Here is a 20,424-nt window from a genome sequence, read left to right as displayed (position 1 = left end):
TCCAAATGACCACAACTTTGGCACACATGATCTATTGCACAAACAAAGGTGGTTTTTCAAGGTTTTTTATTTTTTTGAATTTTTTATTAATTTATAATGCCCTCTAGACTGACTGGTCAAAACATCGGTCTATACCTCAGGGGGGCATTGTAAATATTCTTTTTCCAAATTTTCTTTCATAGCCATGATTGGCACATGTGGGTCAGCATGTTCAAGAAAGTTTGTGTGATTTGGAGGTGGTGGGAAAAATCACATTTTTTCAAGAACTCGCTTAAGTTAGACCAAATGGCCCCTCCGGAATGCGGTCATTTTTTCGACCACCTCCAAATGACCTCAACTTTGGCACACATGATATATTGCACAAACAAAGGTGGGTTTCCAAGGTTTTATATTTTTTTTGAATTTTTCATTAATTTATAATGCCCTCTAGACTAACTGGTCAACACATCGGTCTATAACTCAGGGGGGCATTGTAAAATATTCTTTTTCCAAATTTTCTTTCATAGCCATGATTGGCACATGTGGGTCACAATGTTCAAGAAAGTTTGTGTGATTTGGAGGTGGTGGGAAAAATCTCATTTTTCAAAAGCTGGCTTAAGTTAGACCAAATGGCCCCTCCGGAATGCGGTCATTTTTCCAACCACCTCCAAATGAGATCAACTTTGGCACACATGATCTAATGCACAAACAAAGGTGGGTTTCCAAGGTTTTATATTTTGTTGAATTTTTTATTAATTTATAATGCCCTCTAGACTGATTGGTCAAAACATTGGTCTATACCTCACGGGGGCATTGTAAAATATTCTTTTTCCAAATTTTCTTTCATGGCCATGATTGGCACATGTGGGTCACCATGTTCAAGAAAGTTTGTGTGATTTGGAGGTGGTGGGAAAAATCACATTTTTTCAAAAACTCGCTTAAGTAAATGGCCCCTCCGGAATGCGGTTATTTTTTCGACCACCTCCAAATGACCTCAAATTTGGCACACATGATCTATTGCACAAACAATGGTGGGTTTCAAAGGTTTTATATTTTTTTGAATTTTTTATTAATTTATAATGCCCTCTAGACTGACTGGTCAAAACATCGGTCTATACCTGAGGGGGGCATTCTAAAACATTCTTTTTCCAAATTTTCTTTCATAGCCATGATTGGCACATGTGGGTCACCATGTTAAAGAAAGTTTGTGTGATTTGGAGGTGGTGGGAAAAATCACATTTTTCAAAAAATGGCTTAAGTGACCAAATGGCCCCTCCGGAATGCGGCCATTTTTCGACCACCTCCAAATGACCTCAAATTTGGCACACATGATCTATAGCATAAACAATGGTGGGTTTCCAAGGTTTTATTTTTTTTGAATTTTTCATTAATTTATAATGCCCTCTAGACTGACTGGTCAAAATATCGGTTTATACATCAGGGGGGCATTGTAAAATATTCTTCTTCCAAATTCTTTCATATCCATGATTGGCACATGTGGGTCACCATGTTCAAGAAAGTTTGTGTGATTTGGAGGTGGTGGGACAAATCACATTTTTTCAAAAACTGGCTTAAGTTAGGACCAAATGGCCCCTCCGGAATGCGGTCATTTTTTCGACCACCTCCAAATGACCTCAACTTTGGCACACATGATATATTGCACACACAATGGTGGGTTTCAAAGGTTTTATATTTTTTTGAATTTTTTATTAATTTATAATGCTGTCGGTGTACTAGAGTAGGGGAACCCTAGTATCCCGAACTTGTGCACGGGCAGTCGCAGCATCCCGCGACAAGGCTTGCCGGGTGACCGCCAAGATCCTCCGTGGTTCCTTTGGAGCCATTCAAGGACAAAGTATCCAAGCCAAGGATACAAGACGCCGGCAAGAGGAGCTTGCCGGGAAGGCCAACCAAGGCATCTCAAGGAACTTGCCGCGACACGCCACGCGTCCCGACAAGGCCCGGTGAGCGACAAGCTCCCGGACACGACAAGACAACGACCGCGGCAAGGCGCTTGCCGCGGCAAGCCACCACTCTGTGCCCGCGCTCCAGCACATCCACCAACGTGTCGCTCTGGGACCCTTCCAGGCATACGTGGCAGGAGGCTGTGCAGCCAGCGGTGCGCGGTGGCAAGCGGCACTGACAAGATTGCCATCGTGGCAAGCGGTGGCGTCCCTGACGGTCCCTTTTGCACTATTTAGGCGACGCAGACGGGCATTTAATGCCCTGGTCCCCTGCCGTCAGGGTTAGGTATGATACACTGTAGCAGGTAGCTGTACCAACCGCAACACCTTTCCATTTTTACCCTTGTCTACGTTGCCACCTGTCGGTGAACCCTTGAGCATATAAAAGGAGGCCCATGCGCAACGTGGAGGAGGAGGAGGGAGAGGAAGGGAACACTCACGCTCGGTCTCGTTAGCTGCTGGGGTGTACTATAGCACTCCGCGCTCGCGAGCAAGAACTCAATACAAACCACAAAGCAGGAGTAGGGTTTTACGCATCCGTGCGGCCCGAACCTGGGTAAACTGCTCGTGTGCTTCGCCTCGATCCGCTCTTCATGTGACCCTCGCCCTCGCCGAACCGAAAGGGACTCGGTCCGCCGGTCCCATAGGTGCTCGTGGATTAGTCCCCCGACATCTTTGGCGCGCCAGGTAGGGGTCGTGGTGGTGTGAACTAGATCCGACGTTCACACGAGCTAGATCTTCATCATCTTCATCGACATGCCGCCGAAGAAGAAGGCTTCGGAGGCGGCTGCTCCGTCGGCGCCGAACCCACCACCGCCGGAGCAAACGGCTGATGGGGCAGACGCCGTCGGAAGAACGGGCGTCGACGAGGGAGCTCACGGTGCTGCCAGGTCCAAGGACAAGGCTGCGCTGCCCATCGGAGGCGTAGCCGGCTCCCACAACGACTGGGCGCACTCCAAGACCTCGGCGTCCGTACATGCACCGCGCCCATCTCAGGAGGCGCGGGACCGGCAGCGTCATGGTACTCACGGTACCATGCGTTTGCTGGACCAAGATCGAGCTGGTGGATCTCGGAGTGCTCAAGACCAGCATGCATGCCAACATGCTGGCACGAGCGAGGCACGGTCGCCAGGACGGGATATTTCTCCTTCTAACATAGTTAGAAGTCCGAGCATATCCCGCTCCTCGCACCGTTCGCCACCGCCACCCGCCACTACAGCAGAAGCTTTGGCGCGAGCTCAACTGCTCCTGGACTACCCTCCAACGGCAGACAAGATCGACGACTGGAGGGCCACCATTCAGAGTCTCATCGGCTTTGCCAACGGCGACACTCAACGGCAGCCGAGCACGTCGCAGCCGCGGCAAGTCAACCAAGCACGAGCCGGTGGCGACAAGACCGGTGGGGGTGCAACCACTGTGCACTCTCCGCCCCGAAGGCCAAGATCGCCGACTCGCCGGATCCACCTCGACAGCGATTCCACCGCGTCATCAGATCCACGAGCTCGTCGCGATCAGCGCCAAGTTCTTCACGAACGACAGCAAGAAGACGCTCGTACTCGCATCGAGCGCCGAAGAGAAGCGCGACATCAATCGGACCAGCGCGCTGGGCCCTCTGTCAACATGCATGCGCCAGGGGAACGAGGCGACTTGCCGTACGCGGAAGGTTGCCCTGCGTTTACTCGTGAGCTGCGGCAAGTCCAGTGGCCCAGCACGAAGAATTTCAAGCCAGACATACCAGAGAAGTACGACGGCAAGTCGCATCCGTCGGAGTTCCTCAGCATCTACACCATCGCGGTGCAGGCTGCCGGGGGGCAGGACGACAAGATCCTTGCCAACTACTTCCCGCTGGTGCTCAAGCCCAACGTCAGGTCCTGGCTCATGCACTTGCCGGACAACTCCATATCCTCCTGGGCAGACCTATGCCATCAGTTTGTCGGCGCCTTTACAGGCGGCCACAAACCTCATGGCCAAGAGAGTGACCTTCATCTACTCGCCCAGAAGGAAGGAGAGCCCCTGCGCAAGTACATTCAGAGATTCAGCCGTGTACAGCACAACATCCCAGATGTCCACCCTGCCGCGGTCATCAGCGCGTTCCATCAGAACGTGCGTAACCGCAGGATGCGGGAGGAGATGGCGATGTGCAAGATCAGAGACGTCAGTGAGCTGTATGCCCTGGCCGACAAGTGTGCACGTGCTGAGGAAGGGAGGAAACTCCCCAAAGAGAATATAGGAGCAGGAGGATCTGACAGCGAGGATGCTACCCCGGCAAAGAAAAACCGGCGGCGGAACAACAGGAAGAAGAAAGGCAAAGATGTGCTAGTCATTGAGCAGTCCGGCAACGAAGGTGGCGCCAAGAAAGCCAAAGCTGGTAGCTCCGGCAAGGAGATTGCCGCATGCACCAACTGCCAGACTGTGGCGGTCGCCGACAAGCAGGACGGCACCGACAAGCAGTACTGCAAGATCCAGAGCTGCAAGAAGGTCGAGCAGCTTGTCCAGCAGCAAAAGGCTGAATACGAGCGACGCGACAAGGAGAGGGCCCAAGGAGGCACTGGAGAATCCGGCAAGAAGCGCGCCGGCAGGGGAGGACGCCGCGGCAAGGCCAAGCAGCGGCAAGGAGACAGACCTCCCCGCGGCCGCGACAAGGATGAAGATGACGACGACGAAGACATGGATGGTGTCGAGACTAGTGAGCAGGAGTTCCAGAAAGCCACAGAGGTCTTGTGAGTTGATGGCGGTGCTTCTCTGCATACTTCGCACCGCCAACTCAAGCAGTGGGTGCGGGAAGTCAACGTGGCGGAACCACCTGTCGAGTCATGCAAGCTTCTGAAATGGTCCAGCACGCCTATCATCTTTGATATTGAGGACAACCCTGATCGCACAACTACAGTCAGGTGCTTGCCGATGTTGGTTTCACCAACTATCCGCAACCTCAAGGTCACTAAGATGCTAGTTGATGGCGGGGCCGGCTTGAACCTGATCTCCTCCGTTGTACTCCAGAAACTCCAGATCCCTGACAGCGAGCTTGAAGAGACCGGCACATTCCAAGGAATCAACCCGGGAAGGAGCAAGCCGAAGGGGAAGGTCACGTTGCCAGTAACATTTGGCAGCGAGGTGAACTTCAGGACTGAGAGGGTCACTTTTGACGTTGCCGATTTTCCATTGCCTTACAATGGGATACTCGGCCGTCCAGCACTCGCCAAGTTCATGGAAGCCTCTCACTACGCATACAACATGCTGAAGATGCCAGGCCCGATAAGCGTCATCTCTGTCCCTGGCGACATGAAGGATGCTCTTATCTGCGCCGACAAGATCTACCGGGAAGCGGCAGCCGCAACAGATCGCAAGTCACCTGCCGTTGAAGCTCCCGGGGGGAATAAGAAGAAGACCAAGCCCGGCAAGAGTTCTGATGCCCACTCCGGCAAGCGCACCTCTTCGGAGTGCTGCGCTGCCGCCGAGGACGCACCATCGAGCTCCACCGGCAAATGTAAGAAGACAATGGCAGCTCCACCAGAGACCAAGAAGGTGTCCGCCAAGGAGGACGGCACTGGTGGTACCTTCACCATCAGTGCCACTCTCGACCCTAAATAGGAAAGCGCGCTCATTGCTTTCCCGCGGGCGAACGTCGACGTGTTTGCGTGGCAACCGTCTGACATCCCCGGTGTACCCAGGAAAGTAATTGAGCACCATCTTGCCGTTTGTCCTCATGCGCGGCCCGTCAAGCAGAAGGTCAGGAAGCAAGCAGTGGAGCGCCAAGACTTCATCGCAGAAGAGATCAAGAAGTTGGAAGCAGCAGGCCTTGTCAAAGGAGTGCTCCATCCTACGTGGTTGGCCAATCCTGTAGTCGTGCGCAAGGCGAATGGGAAATGGAGACTTTGTATCGACTTTACCGATGTTAACAAAGCTTGTCCCAAAGACCCATTTCCTTTGCTGCGCATTGACCAGATTGTTGACTCCATGGCCGGATGTGACTTGCTTTCATTTCTTGACGCATACTCAGGATACCATCAGATCTTCATGGCAGAAGAGGATGAGGAGAAGACCGCATTCATCACTCCATGTGGCACGTACTGTTTCATACGGATGCCTTTTGGTTTAAAAAATGCTGGTTCAACATTTGCAAGGGTAGTCCATGTCGCTCTTGAGCCACAAATACACAGAAATGTGGAAGCCTACATGGATGACATAGTGGTCAAGAGCAAGGACAAGGCAACTCTGATTCAAGATTTAGACGAGACCTTTGCAAATCTGCGCAAGATCAGCCTCAAGCTCAACCCCGAGAAGTGTGTGTTTGGAGTCCCCTCCGGCAAGCTTCTCGGGTTCTTCGTGTCTCAGCGGGGAATCGAAGCCAATCCCGACAAGATCAAGGCCATTAAGCAGATTGAAGCACCAAAGCGCGTCAAGGATGTACAAAGACTTGCCGGTTGCGTGGCTGCTCTCAGCAGGTTTATCTCTAGGTCTGCTGAGCGCGCCCTGCCGTTTTTCAAAATATTGAAAAAGGCAGGTCCAATGAAATGGACTCTGGAAGCGGAGGCTGCGCTGCAAGACTTGAAGAGATACCTGTCCTCCACTCCAACACTTGTCGCACCTAAGCCAAAAGAGAAGTTGCTGCTGTATATAGCGGCAACCAATCAAGTGGTTAGTGCTGCGTTAGTAGCAGAGAGGGAGGCAGATGACGAGCCAGCAACCACGGCAGGCGCATCCAGCGACAAGCAGGGGGCTTCCCCGACAAGCTCTGGTCCCGACATGGATGGATCTGCGTAGACGCGCGAGGAGATACAGAAGAGAATGGTACAGCGCCCAGTTTACTTTGTTAGTTCCCTTCTGCAGGGGGCTAGGTCAAGGTACTCTAGCGTGCAGAAATTGCTTTTCGGACTTCTCATGGCCTCGAGAAAGCTGCGCCATTACTTCCAAGCACATGAGATCACAGTTGTCACTCGTTTTCCGCTAAAGAGGATACTACAGAATCCAGAAGCGACAGGCAGGATTGTTGAGTGGGCACTGGAACTGTCAAGCTTTGGCCTCAAGTTTGAGAGTACTTCAACTATCCAAAGCAGAGCATTGGCAGAATTGATAGCAGAATGGACGCCAACACCAGATGAAGAAATTCCAGAAACGAGCATCCCCGTCGAGGAAGCAAGCAAAGAGTGGCTGATGTACTTCGATGGTGCCTTTTCGCTGCAAGGCGCCGGCGCTGGCGTGCTGCTTGTCGCACCCACCGGAGAGCACCTCAAGTATGTAGTCCAGATGCACTTTCCCAAGGATCAAGCAACAAACAATACTGCAGAGTATGAAGGCTTGCTTGCCGGTCTCAGGATCGTGGCAGACCTTGGGATCAAGAAGCTCATTGTCAGGGGTGACTCGTAGCATGTCGTCCGCCAAGTGAACAAGAGCTATCAGAGTCCGTTGATGGAAGCCTACGTCGACGAAGTGAGAAAGCTAGAAGAGAACCTTGACGGCCTACAGATGGAGCATGTTCCAAGAGCTCAGAACACCATTGCCGATGGCCTATCAAAGTGCGCCGCACTTAAGTTACCTGTGGAACCAGGGATCTTTGTGCTCAAGCTGACTCAACCGTCTGTAACGCCATCAACTAGACAGAGCAAGAGGAGGAAGTTGATTTCTGGTGACTATTTTCCGGCAGAGCTTCCCGAAGCCGCTGCCAAGAAGGTCCCCAAGATCAACGCCAAGAGCACTGAGGAGCAGTCTGCTCCGGCAAGCCCTAGGGTTTGTTCCGTTGAAGCAGAAGCTCCCGACAAGTTTTGCTCCGGCAAGCTTGCCGGGGAACGTCAAGCTCCGGCAGAGCCGCAGGTTCTCGCCGTAGAAGCGGATGTTCCCGCAGCAGCAGATTTGCCTTTAGTCCTTGTTGTCGAGCCACAAGCTCCAGCATGGACACAGCAGATTGTCCATTTCCTTCAGACAGGAGAACTTCCCGAAGAGCAAGAAGAAGCGGAAAGAGTAGCCCGGCAGTCAAGTATGTACTAGTTTGTCGACAACACACTGTACAAAAGAAGACTCAACGGTGTGAATTTGAAGTGTATTCACCGGGAAGACGGACAAAAGCTGTTGGCAGAGATACATGGAGGCATATGTGGTCACCACATTGGCGCAAGAGCACTTGCCGGCAAAGCATTCCGGCAAGGTTTCTTTTGGCCAATAGCCCTCCAGGATGCAACTGCACAAGTAACCAAGTGTGAAGCGTGCCAGTTCCATTCCAAGCAGATACACCAACCAGCTCAAGCTCTCCAGACGATCCCTTTATCCTGGCCATTTTGGGTCTGGGGGCTCGACATCCTCGGCCCCTTTCCCCGAGCAGTCGGGGGCTTTGAGAACTTGTACGTTGCAACCGACAAGTTCACAAAGTGGCCGGAAGTGGAAGCAGTGAGGAAGGTGACAGCACAGTCAGCAGTCAAGTTCTTCAGGTCGATTGTTTGCCGCTTTGGGATCCCTAACAGGATAATCACCGACAACGGTACGCAATTCACGAGCCGCACCTTCATGCAGTACGTCCAAGATCTTGGCGCCAAGGTCTACTTCGCTTCTGTTGCTCACCCGAGAAGCAACGGTCAAGCGGAGAGGGCAAATGCTGAAGTGCTGCGTGGGCTCAAGACCAAGACTTTCGACAGGCTGCACAAGTGCGGAAGAAACTGGATCGAGGAGCTGCCGGTGGTTCTTTGGTCGATCAGGACGACGCCAAATCGAGCCACTGGCCAGACACCTTTCGCTCTAGTCTATGGAGCAGAGGCAGTTCTCCCCATCGAACTCATATACTGGTCACCTCGAGTGCTCGCTTATGATGAGCTTGAGCAAGAGCAGCTGTGACAAGATGACGCGCTACTCCTTGAGGAAGACCGTCTTCAGGCTGCTGTATGAGCTGCTCGCTACCAGCAAGCTTTGCGCCGCTACCATAGCCGCAAAGTTAATGCCAGAAGTCTCGAGGAAGGCGACCTTGTTCTTCGGCGTGTTCAGTCCGCCAAGAATTCCAACAAGTTGACGGCGAAGTGGGAAGGCCCTTACCGGGTGAAACGAGTCACTAGGCCTGGCGCTGTCCGCCTTGAGACCGAAGATAGCATTCCGGTGAGAAATTCCTGGAACATTGAGCATCTTCGTAAGTTTTACCCATAAGGCGCGGTTGCCGGAACCTGTTCCGGCAACCACCTTTTGTACAAGTCTTGCCGCTGTTGCATGTAATCCTTTGTACAAAGCCGGGCGCAGACCCCGTGCATAAGTAAAGCTCATATGCTCCGCACATCTTGTCAATTTCATGCTTTCTATTTTTTGCATATGTGATCTAACACTTTGTGCAGCACCTACTCCCCGGTAAGCAATAACGAGCCGTAAGGCTCCATATCTTTATTTTCTCCTCTTTCTTTTTTCTCAAGGAAAGGAAGGTTCCCTCGCCCACAAGTTTGCCGGGGGGGAAAGGAGAAGATAATGGTATGGACCAGGCGTCGTTCAAGAAAGTTTCGCCTTACCGGGAAGCAAACAACAGAAAAGCTAAGTTGCCAAAGTTTGAGCAATCAGATTTTTAAATTTTTTAAGTTATCTCCCTTGAACGACCGCACTTTGTATGGAAAACCTGTGCGCGGAGGAACCAACTCGTAGCTAGTTGCGCCCTTACTTTGTTTCGAGTCTGCTCAACAACTTAAGTGAGCTGCGACTAGTTGCGACAAGGTTTCTTGTCGGTAGCAGCACCGCCAGCAGGCTGCTGACGTCCCGCACTCAGCGCTCGCGGCTAAGGTGCCTGCACCGGCAAGTTCCCTAAAAGCGTAGGGCAAAAACATACAAAGGGAGGAATCAAGTAAAGGGAATAACATTGCAATCATTACCCGGAATAGAGTTATATTACAAGGTAGCTTGTCGCGGCTCTAACAGATTGTTCTCATAACATGACCAGCAGCGACAAGAAAAGAAGAAAATGGACGGCCTAGTCTACGTGATCGCCCTCAATCCTCTTGATTCCGCTCACCTTGTCCACAATGGGTGCGACAAGGGTCTTGAGCGCCTCCAGATCAGCATCCGGCGGCAGGGTCTTGAGGACGTTGGTGAGGTTGAGGCCCGGGTTGCGGAAGGCCACCTTCACCAACACCTTTTGAAGAGCTCCCGCGCAGATCTTGCGCGACTCGTCGGCCAGCTGCTTTGGGATCTTCTCCCGGAGCCGCTGGAGGGCCGTCGCCACGCCTTTGAAGGACAAGGTGAGCTTGGCGCTGGGTTGGAGGTTCTCATCAGAGGGATGCCCGAGATCCTCCACCCCCAGCTGCGCCAGCTCCCTGTCGATATCTGCGGCAGCATTCACGAGACCCTCCGTCCAGTGCTCCACATTCTCCCTAAAGCATTCTGGCCGGCGGCAGCACTCGCCAGCAGCGCCTTGTCGGCCTTGATCTCCTCCTTCAAGGCCACCTCCTGCTCCCTGGCGCCGTCCAGCGTCTTGGTCAAAGTGGTCAGTTTCAACTCAAGATCCGCGTTGGAGTCCTTGGCGGCGCTAAGCTCTTTGCCCTTCTCGGCGAGACGAACCTGCAGCTCTGAGTTGCTGTGGGCGTCCTTCTCCCGCTCACGCTTGAGCGCGGCAAGTTCTTCACCACTCGCCTTGAGATCGGCCTCCAGCTGCGTCACCTTCGTCTCCAGCTCCTTCTTGGCGGCCTCGGTAACTGCGGCAGCATCCTCTGCTTGCTTAAGGGCTCCGCCGAATTTTTGCTCACGCGCGGCAAGCTCCTCCTCGTGGCTGTCGAGGTTAACTTTCCGCTGCACTAGCTTGCCCTCCTGCGCAGACAGCTTCTCAGCGGCAAGCCGCTGTTGCTCTTCAACTTCGGCCTTCTCGAGGAAGAAGGCCTTCTGCTCTTCGGCAAGTTGCTCCCGCTCCTCTGCCAGGGACCGGAGAGCTTCCTGGTTGAGACCCCGGAGCTCCTCCGCGCGCTTCTCGATGTCCGCTCCCACCTTCGCGACAAGCGCCTCGCGGGATTCCAGCTTGGCTTGCCGCGCGCGGTAGAGCGACAACAGCTTCCGCAGCAGCCGCTCCTCCTCAGGCTCGCCGCTGCTGCTGCTCGGCGCATCAACTAGCGTCAGCCCAGCGGAGGCAAGCACCTCTCCATCAAAGCTCTCTCCCTCGACCGGCGCCCTGGAGCTTGACGCCCAGGGGAGGTTGATGAAGACGCCATCGCCGGCCTTCAAGTAGACGCCTGGCTGGGGCTCTTCGGAGCCTGGCGCTGCGGCAGCGGCGGACGGGTCGGCGATCGACGTAGCGCCTGGCGCTCCTGCGGCCTCAGGGCCATCAGTGCGATCGCCAGACCCCTCGCCAGCTGCTGCGGCGGCAGCTTTGGCGGCCTCGTCGCTGGCGGGATCATCAGCGCCGGCTGCTTCTTCAGTGGCAGCGGCGTCGTCGGCAGCAACCTCGGTCTCCATCGGCTCCGCAGCAGATGGGCCTGATGGCCAGAAAAGTGAGAAAAGTCAAGCAAATACCCAAAAAGAAGAAGAACCCAAGGGAAGCTTTGAAGAGAAGATTACCTGTACTGGGTTCGGCAGTCGTAGTCTCCGCCGCCGGGGGGACGCTGGTGCTGTCCCTTGCCGGAGAACTCTCCCTTGCCGGAGGACTCTCCCTTGGCATTTCGGGGGCGGCCTCCGGGCGCTCCTGGTGGGGCTGCTCTGCTCCTACACAAACCAACAGTCAGATGTCAGCAAAGAAAGAGTATCCATGCGCGCCTAATAGCGGAAAGCGAACCATATACTTACGCTGGGGCTGCTCTGGAGAACAGTTGCCGGGTCCGGCAAGGTTGTCTCGGACGCACCCCCTGCTGTCGCGGTGGGTTCGTCCTCGATGACAATCACCGGGACCTTGGCTCTCTTCGCTGCTCTCTGGGCCAGAGTCCTAAAAAGGAATAAGTTCAGGGTAAAGCAAATGAGATACAGGACAAAATAGCAAGAATTGAAGAACTACAAGTACAACAAGAGAATCTTACTCTTCCTCTTCCTCGTCGGAGCTGAACGCGGAGAAGTCGAAGTCCGGCTCACGTCTGGCGCGAGGAGGCGGAGGAGTAGTTTCCCTTGGCCGCTTGGCGGGAACAGTGGCGGTGGTCTGAGACGACCCCGCTACGGCTGCCGCCGCGGCGTGAGAAGCGGCAGGAGCAGAAGCGGTGGTCCGGGTGGACCCCGCTCCAGTTGTCGCAGCAGCGTGAGGTGCTCCCGCGGCAACAGTGCTTGCTGCGGTGGAGCGTGTCGCGCGGCGCGATGACTGTTGACTCGACCGCCACCCCGCTACGTCCCCGGCCTTGCGGAGACGCCTTCTTGGTGGGGATGGAGGCTCTGCTTGCGGCGAGCTGCCTGAAGATGAGGAGGAAGAGGAGTTGATCTCCAGCGAGCCGCTCGTATCCTCGGCGGGCTCGCTTGACTCGACGTCATGCCCGGCAAGCTCTTTCTCGCCGACGAGCTCCTCTCGCTCGGCACGGCTTGCCGCCTCTGCTGCCTCTGCCTCCTCCACGGTGAATCCAAATTCGCCCGCGGCTGCGGCTGCCGCCACCTCTTCCAGCCTAGTGGTGATGCGTGTCATCTCCGCATCGGTGGTGTCGCGGGTGAGGCTATTCTTTTCGTCGGAGCGGACCGGCACTTCTACCAAGCCGTCAAAGAACTCCTGCACGACGTCGTCTGCAGGCTCTTGCCAAGTTGGGACAATTCCATACGAATCGCACAGCGGCATCATTGCACGGATGCGGTCGAGCGCGGAGTTGTTGCACAGCGGAACAACACCCTTCGGAAACCTGAACACTTCGAGATGTTGAGGGTCGTACTTGAACAGCTCCTGGAGCATCGCGTTAAGCTCCAGAACAGTGAATTTGAAGTTGAGGCCCGGACGCAGCCTCATGATATCCGCCGCATTCTTGAATTCCCAGGCGGGTCTCCTCCGTTCCTGCAGGGGGGCGATGCGGTGGCGAAGAAAATCTGCGCCAACAGCGTCTACAGTGAGCCCGGCAAGCCTGAGGCGTTGGATCCGGGTGACGGCAATCTTCAGCCTATCGTCTTCCGGGGCCACGTCACTCCAATCGCTGCCGCGTGCTACTGGGGCTTGGCGCCGAGCGGTAAACGGCTGCGGGTTCTCCTCGACGATCCAGCACCAGTCTACTCTCCATTCCTCCCACTTGCCGCGGAACTCTCCCTCCAGATAAGTGTCCTTCTTGCTGGCCCTCGAGATCCAGGCGATTCCGCCGGATAAAGGCTCTCCTCTCTCTACTCGGGGCATAAAGAAGTGGCGAAAAAGGGCTACATTGGGATAGACTCCGACAAAGTTTTCGCAGAGATGTCGAAAACTGCCATGGTCAGAACAACATTGGGGGTGAAGTCAAGGAGGCGAAACCCGTAGGTGTTCATAATATCGCAGAAAAACTCAGAGAAAGGCGGGCACAGCCCGCAGTAGAAGAACAAGGCGAAGAAAGGATATCCATTTGGAGCCATTTTCCAAGCGGCGGCTGGAAGTACCTTCGTGCGCGGATGCGCTCGCGTCTCCGTCGACCAGAAGAGGTAGTAATTCTCCCTCAGCTCCCTCGCGGCGAGCTTGGGGGGGAAGATTGCCCGCTCCTTTCGCAGCGCCGCAAGCCGCTGCGCCTCGGTCGACTTCACAACCTTCCCTTTGTCGGCTCTCGGAGCCATGGCGGAAGTGGTGGAGGAGGTCGACGGCGTTGGTGGTGCTGGTGGCGATGGGGGGCGGGGCGCTGCTCTCTTTCAGCTTTGGGAAGACGAGGGAGCGGCGGAGGTTTCCGAGATTGGAGTAGCAACCGGCGAATGGGCGAACTACCCCTGTTTCCCATGCTGATAAAGAGGGAGGGGCGGACGTTCCACCTTTCCGAATAAAGAAACCACCCACGATCTCTCCCACGACGCCGCATTCAACGCGTGCTGTTCGGGGAGGGCGCGGTGGATACGGGGAGAGATACGGCGTAACCCAGGCCGCGCGTGCCCGTGCCCTGTTTTGGGCCTGGACCAACAGCGCTCGGCACCGTGTATGGCCCAGGCCCGGGGGCTCCTGTCGGTGTACTAGAGTAGGGGTACCCTAGTATCCGAACTTGTGCACGGGCAGTCGCAGCATCCCGTGGCAAGGCTTGCCGGGTGACCGCCAAGGTCCTCCGTGGTTCCTTTGGAGCCATTCAAGGACAAAGTATCCAAGCCAAGGAGACAAGACCCCGACAAGAGGAGCTTGCCGGGAAGGCCAACCAAGGCATCTCAAGGAACTTGCCGCGACGCGCCACGCGTCCCGGCAAGGCCCGGTGAGCGACAAGCTCCTGGACGCGACAAGAAAACGACCGCGGCAAGGCGCTTGCCGCGGCAAGCCACCACTCTGTGCCCGCGCTCCAGCACATCCACCAACGTGTCGCTCTGGGACCCTTCCAGGTGTACGTGGCGGGAGGCTGTGCAGCCAGCGGTGCGCGGTGGCAAGCGGCACTGACAAGATTGCCATCATGGCGAGCGGTGGCGTCCCTGACGGTCCCTTTTGCACTATTTAGGTGACGCAGACGGGCATTTAATGCCCTGGTCCCCTGCCGTCAAGGTTAGGTATGATACACTGTAGCAGGTAGCTGTACCAACTGCAACACCTTTCCATTTTTACCCTTGTCTACGTTGCCACCTCTCGGTGACCCCTTGAGCATATAAAAGGAGGCCCATGCGCAACGTGGAGGAGGAGGAGGGAGAGGAAGGGAACACTCACGCTCGGTCTTGTTAGCTGCTGGGGTGTACTGTAGCACTCCGCGCTCCCGAGCAAGAACTCAATACAAACCACAAAGCAGGAGTAGGGATTTACGCATCCGTGCGGCCCGAACCTGGGTAAACTGCTCGTGTGCTTCGCCTCAATCCGCTCTTCGTGCGACCCTTGCCCCCGCCGAACTGAAAGGGACTCGGTCCGCCGGTCCCATAGGTGCTCGTGGATTAGTCCCCCGACAAATGCCCTCTAGACTGACTGGTCAAAACATCGGTCTATACCTCAGGGGGCATTGTAAAATATTCTTTTTCCAAATTTTCTTTCATAGCCATGATTGGCGCATGTGGGTCACCATGTTCAAGAAAGTTTTTGTGATTTGGAGGTGGTGGGGAAAATCACATTTTTTCAAAAACTGGCTTAAGTTAGACCAAATGGCCCCTCCGGAATGCGGTCATTTTTTCGACCACCTCCAAATGACATCAACTTTGGCACACATGATCTATTGCACAAACAAAGGTGGGTTTCCAAGGTTTTATATTTTTTTGAATTTTTTATTAATTTATAATGCCCCATATACTGACTGGTCAAAACATCGGTCTATACCTCAGGGGGCATTGTAAAATATTATTTCTATATTTTTAAAGTTTTTTGAATTTATAATGTCCTCTTATATTTGTTACTTTTTTAATGCCCTCTTATTGTTTTTGAATTTTTTATTTATAAAGCTAGGTTTCCAAGATGGCTAGGATGGCCCATGCTTTTCCTTTTGTTTATTTTTTTCCTTTTCCTTCACTGTACATAAAAATTACCTGAGCACTCCAAAAATAAGTGACATTTTCAAAATAAGTGGTATTTTTATCAAACACATCTTTTTGATTATATATATTTTCTTTTCTTATAAATAAGTGACATTTTCAAAATTCTAATAAGTAGGGTAATATAACTTTATTACAAAAGAAAGTAGATCTTATTTCAAATTCCTTTTTTTGCACACATTATTTTTAACTAGTATTACATTACTCTTCTAAATTTACATTTAATTTCTTCACACTTTGATGACGAAATATTTGCTCTCTAATTGCAACATAGGTTCAAGTGATGGAATATTTGATCTTTTTGCTTATTCAAATTATGCAATCAAGGAATGTGTGAGGATGAGCAATTATCAGTAACTTTACTAAACCCCATGTACTATAATTCATGACAGCCATTTTGGAACATTGCCACATTCAATATTTGGTATAATTGGCACATGGGCATAGCATGTTGCACTTGCCCACAGCATAGACAAGTGTTGCAGCATGTCTCAAGCAACACTGAAGCGCCATTTGTGATCATTGCACCATCGAAACAACAACTAAACATGAAGGAAGCATTCACCACAAATAAAGATAAGGCCACACATATATAGATAGCATTCTAATAGGTAGCAGGCAGTTCACAACAGATCCAGTTCAAACACACAATACATTACATTACATTACATTAATATAGCAAGTTTTCTAGTAGTTCAGACCCAGATGCAGCTTTCCAAAAGTAAAACATCATCAAATATACTGATGATGAGTACGGCTTCCAGCTTCCGATGATCAGCATGATGTACGACTAGAGGTCAGGGTTTCTTAGGACCTTCAGGAGGGCAGAATGCTGACCAATGATCCTGTAGTCATGACTGGAGATCGATGTAGCCCGGCAATGTTCCATCAGATGCTCCAATAACCCAGACCTGGGCTTGGGCTTGCTGCAGTAGGGGCACCGGTACTTTTCATTCCTCCAGTTGTAGTACTTAGCAGGTCCTTGGGCCCTGATCTTCAACACCTCCTTCTCTTCAAAGGACTCGACGTTCCCCTCAACCACATCATCTCCAGATTCATACTGCACACATTAATGACTGACATTAATACATTATGCATTCAAAAACTATAAACACATAATACTAACTCAATGCAGAAAAAACATTTCAACTAGCCCTTACCTCGTACGGCTCATCTTCATCAGACTCATATGGGTAGAACCCAGTCTTGTCCCACTTCCTCTTGTTGCCCAGAAGATCCTCCTCCTGCTATATTGTCAAACAAGCACATCAATTACAATGAATTGAATTGAAGTTCAGATAATGTCATTACAAACAAAATTGTGAATGTGAACCACATTGGTATGTTGCAAGTGACCAAATGCTTTCCTTATAAATACAGAATCTAAGCAATCAATCAACAGACAAATGATGTCCTTCATAAATGCTAATGAAAATGCAAGCTGGATTCTTGATATTCCCTGGATTAACCCAACACTTTTCTTTTGAGGGAATTCCCCCCACACTACTTAATGAAAACATATAGTATATTTTGTTGCTAGGATCCTGCCTTGGAATGTTTACTTCACACTTTACATATAGTATATACTAATTACAGAAGCCAACTACAAATTTTAATATGCACAAATTACTGTTTTTGGAATAATGCAGCAAAGCTCCTACAAATATTAACATAATGCAGTATTCTCCACCTCGTGCGCCTCGCCAGAGCCCGCCCCCAACTTCTGCGCCTCGCCAGAGCCCGCATCCACCTTCTGCGCCTCGCCGGAGTTCGCCAGAGCGAGCTCATCTGGCTGGACCGCGCCGCTGCGGCCCGCCCCCACCTTCTCCAGATCTCCAGCGGAGGGAGCACCGCGCTGGACGCCGGCACGCCCCCTCACAAAGGTGCCCGCAGCGACCTGCCGCGCCTGCTCCACCAGATCTGCGCCCCAATCGGGGCGCTCGCCTCCTGCGTCCGCCATGGCGATGGAGAGGATGCGGTGAGGGAGACGAGGAGGTTGGAGAGGAGAGGGAGTGGGGAGTGGAGAGTGGAGAGAGGGAGACGATGCGGCGGGGGGAAATGGTGGGCGATGTGGCCGAATGTGGTTGCCGTCCACATTTATATGATGGGACAGTTTTGGCAACTACCCGTGACATGTGCTGCCCCACGCGCGGGCGGCTTCACGCGTGCATGAAAGGCCGCCGTATACAAACAAATACATATACGGACGGGCACACGTATACGGCCGGGCATACGATCTAACCGGACCCGTACGGGCCTCCCAGGGCTCCTCGACGGCTATACGCGGGGGCAACAAAGACGATTGTGCCCCTCATTATGAACCTTTTTGATTCATCCTGACCGTCGATGTGTTTTTCCACCCCGCGTTCAGCCCAGGGGGAGCACCGGAGCAGAAACGCTTCCTCACTGAATCCCTCACGATCTCTTCGGCTTTGTAGCAGGTCTTGTAGTAGTGTCCGTTTGCGAGCGCCAGCGCAGCAGGAGGGCTCGGGCTTGGGATAGGCGGGGTTGGGCTGGGTGGAGGTGGAGGGTAGCTGCTAGGCGTGCCCGGGCTGGGATACCCACCATACCCTGAAGCGTGGCACGTCCGCGCCACGTAGCCAATACAACGCTACCATAGCCAATGCGGCAAGCTTAGCCATCTTCGCTATGGCCGTACGTATCTGTGCTCCCTCTGTTACTTGTGTGTTTCCTCGAGAAATGGGAGGACGATGGGTGAAGGAAGCTTGCTGTTGCTCAGGTCTATTTATAAACCCACAATGCTGTGTTATGCAGTTTGAATTCGAACAGCGACAGCGACAAACTTGCTCGCATGGAATAATGAGTTCTTTACACTATCTTGGAGAGCAAAGTCAAGCGGGGACGTGGGGAGGGTAATCTCAGTACAGCTCGGACTGGTTGACATTGTCGTGTGCTAGTTCCCTTCGTTGATGTGGGTGTCGGCCGAGCAATGCTATACTCACGGGCTATGTTTCTACCATAGTTTTAAATAGCCGGCTATAGCTCCGCTATAACCCGCTATAGCCTTTTTAGCAAGGTGCCGCTAAATGGTCGCCTTCATAAATAGTTCGCTTTAGCCCGCTATAGTTTCGCTATAACTAATTTACAGGCCCGCCACTATTTTTTATAGCCCGCTATTTAAAACATTGGTTTTTACTGAATTCGCGGACTGTCCTAGTTGTGATATTTTGATTGGATAGAAATTAGGATGAGGAGCCCACCCCCACTGAAAATCAGGGGGGAGAAGATTAGTTAAGGAAAGAGCCCGTGAAAGGCCCGTAAAGGTCCGTGCGTTTAGAATTATCGGTGTCGGCCGGGTGGAATACATAGTAGTAGTAAGAGTACTACTAGATTACGTGCCAATAGGTTTTGATCATTGATGCTGTACCGTGTGCCGCAATGGAAGGGGTGATGGATGGACATTTGTTTCCTTGGGAGTTGGGACGAAGCTGCTGGCATGCATGGTTGTGTACTACTACTACACCGGTTTGCTGTTGGCATTGTCTGATAATTGTACCCATGTGTGTCCAGTGGATTGTGGTTTCCTGGGGTCGACAGACAGGCATCCATGTATATATCCATAGATTAAACAAAACCGGTTTACTTCGCTAGGATTTACTTAAACACTTTTGCTCTAGTACACCCCCTAAACATACTCTAGCTTCTAGCCTACTCGAACACCCTTTATTGAACATGATCTAGTTTCAAACATTTTTAAAATGACCCTACGGTATGTATTTGTGACAAGTTTGAACGATTTCGGACACCGTACGTAGTTTGCAACACGTCCGGCTATTTATCGGCCTTTTTTGACTAAGAAAACCCCAGAAAATATAAAATTTACCGATAACCAAAATAACTTGGCATAATGCCTTTAATTGGTAATATAAGCTCATCGAAAAAATTTAGGGTCATTTGACGTATGCCAGAAAAATATGCTCTCAAAGGGACCCTTCTGGCCTATCCGAAAACTCTCTGTTGAACATGGTCTATTTTTGGACATGCATGAAGCAACCTTAACTTTTTCCAGTAGGTGGGCATACCCATGGTAGGCATCCATGCTAGGTTTGAACGAATTTCTACACCGTATGCAAGTTGCGTCATGTCCGGCCATTTATCAGCCTTTTTGGGTTTTTTTGTTGCAGCCTGCATGTACGTAGCTGTACGCAACACACTGTGCCGTTCGTGGTTTTTGTCCCACCTCGTCTAGTTACACAGAAGGAGACAGGATGCTAAATCATTTTAGCATCTTATCAATATGTATTTTAGCATAGCCCTATCAGGCAATTCTATCTCCATAGATAATTATGACTGGACAAGTCCTGCCAAGTACACCTTACTTGAGTGCTCGGCCGCGACATGCGCCTCGCGGCCTGCCGCATCCTTGGCCAAGAAGTTGAGCCTAACGAGAGCCGCATCATAGGGCGACACCATGACCACAATTAATTCCCACTAACACCCTTCAGTAGTAACAAAAAAGTTGTGATAAACATAAGATGACATAAATTTCGAGCAACAAAGAACAACATAAGCTTAATGTCCAAGTCAAGTAATCCACATTTCTGCCACACTAGGGGTTGCTCGATCGGGTGAAAGAAGAGAGACATTCATAATGAAGGAAATATGCCCTAGAGGCAATAATAAAGTTGTTATATTTCCTTATATCATGATAAATGTTTATTATTCATGCTGGAATTGTATTAACCAGAAACTTGATACATGTGTGGATACATAGACAAAACACCATGTCCCTAGTAAGCCTTTACTAGATTAGCTTGTTAATCAAAGATGGTTAAGTTTCCTAACCATAGACATGTGTTGTCATTTGATGAACGTGATCACATCATTCGACCCATCCGTTAGCTTAGCATATTGATCGTTCAGTTTTATTGCTATTGCTTTCTTCATGTCAAATACATATTCCTTCGACTATGAGATTATGCAACCCCCGGATACCGCGGGAATACCTTGTGTGCTATCAAACGTCACA

The 20,424-nt window shown here is 51.9% G+C and overlaps 1 pseudogene; it reads right to left on the bottom strand.

Annotated features, from left to right (window-relative positions):
- The window catches only part of LOC125535243 (peroxidase 2-like), a 35,482-nt pseudogene extending 17,406 nt beyond the window's left edge, over positions 1-18,076 (bottom strand).
- Positions 18,077-20,424: the final 2,348 nt, after the last annotated feature.

The sequence above is a fragment of the Triticum urartu genome, chromosome 2A (genome assembly GCF_056163025.1).
Source record: "Triticum urartu cultivar PI428250 chromosome 2A, HENAU_Tu73, whole genome shotgun sequence".
In the NCBI taxonomy this organism is placed as follows: Eukaryota; Viridiplantae; Streptophyta; class Magnoliopsida; order Poales; family Poaceae; genus Triticum; species Triticum urartu.
Note: the sequence above shows the minus strand (reverse complement) of the source record. Positions and strands in the feature narration are given on the sequence as shown.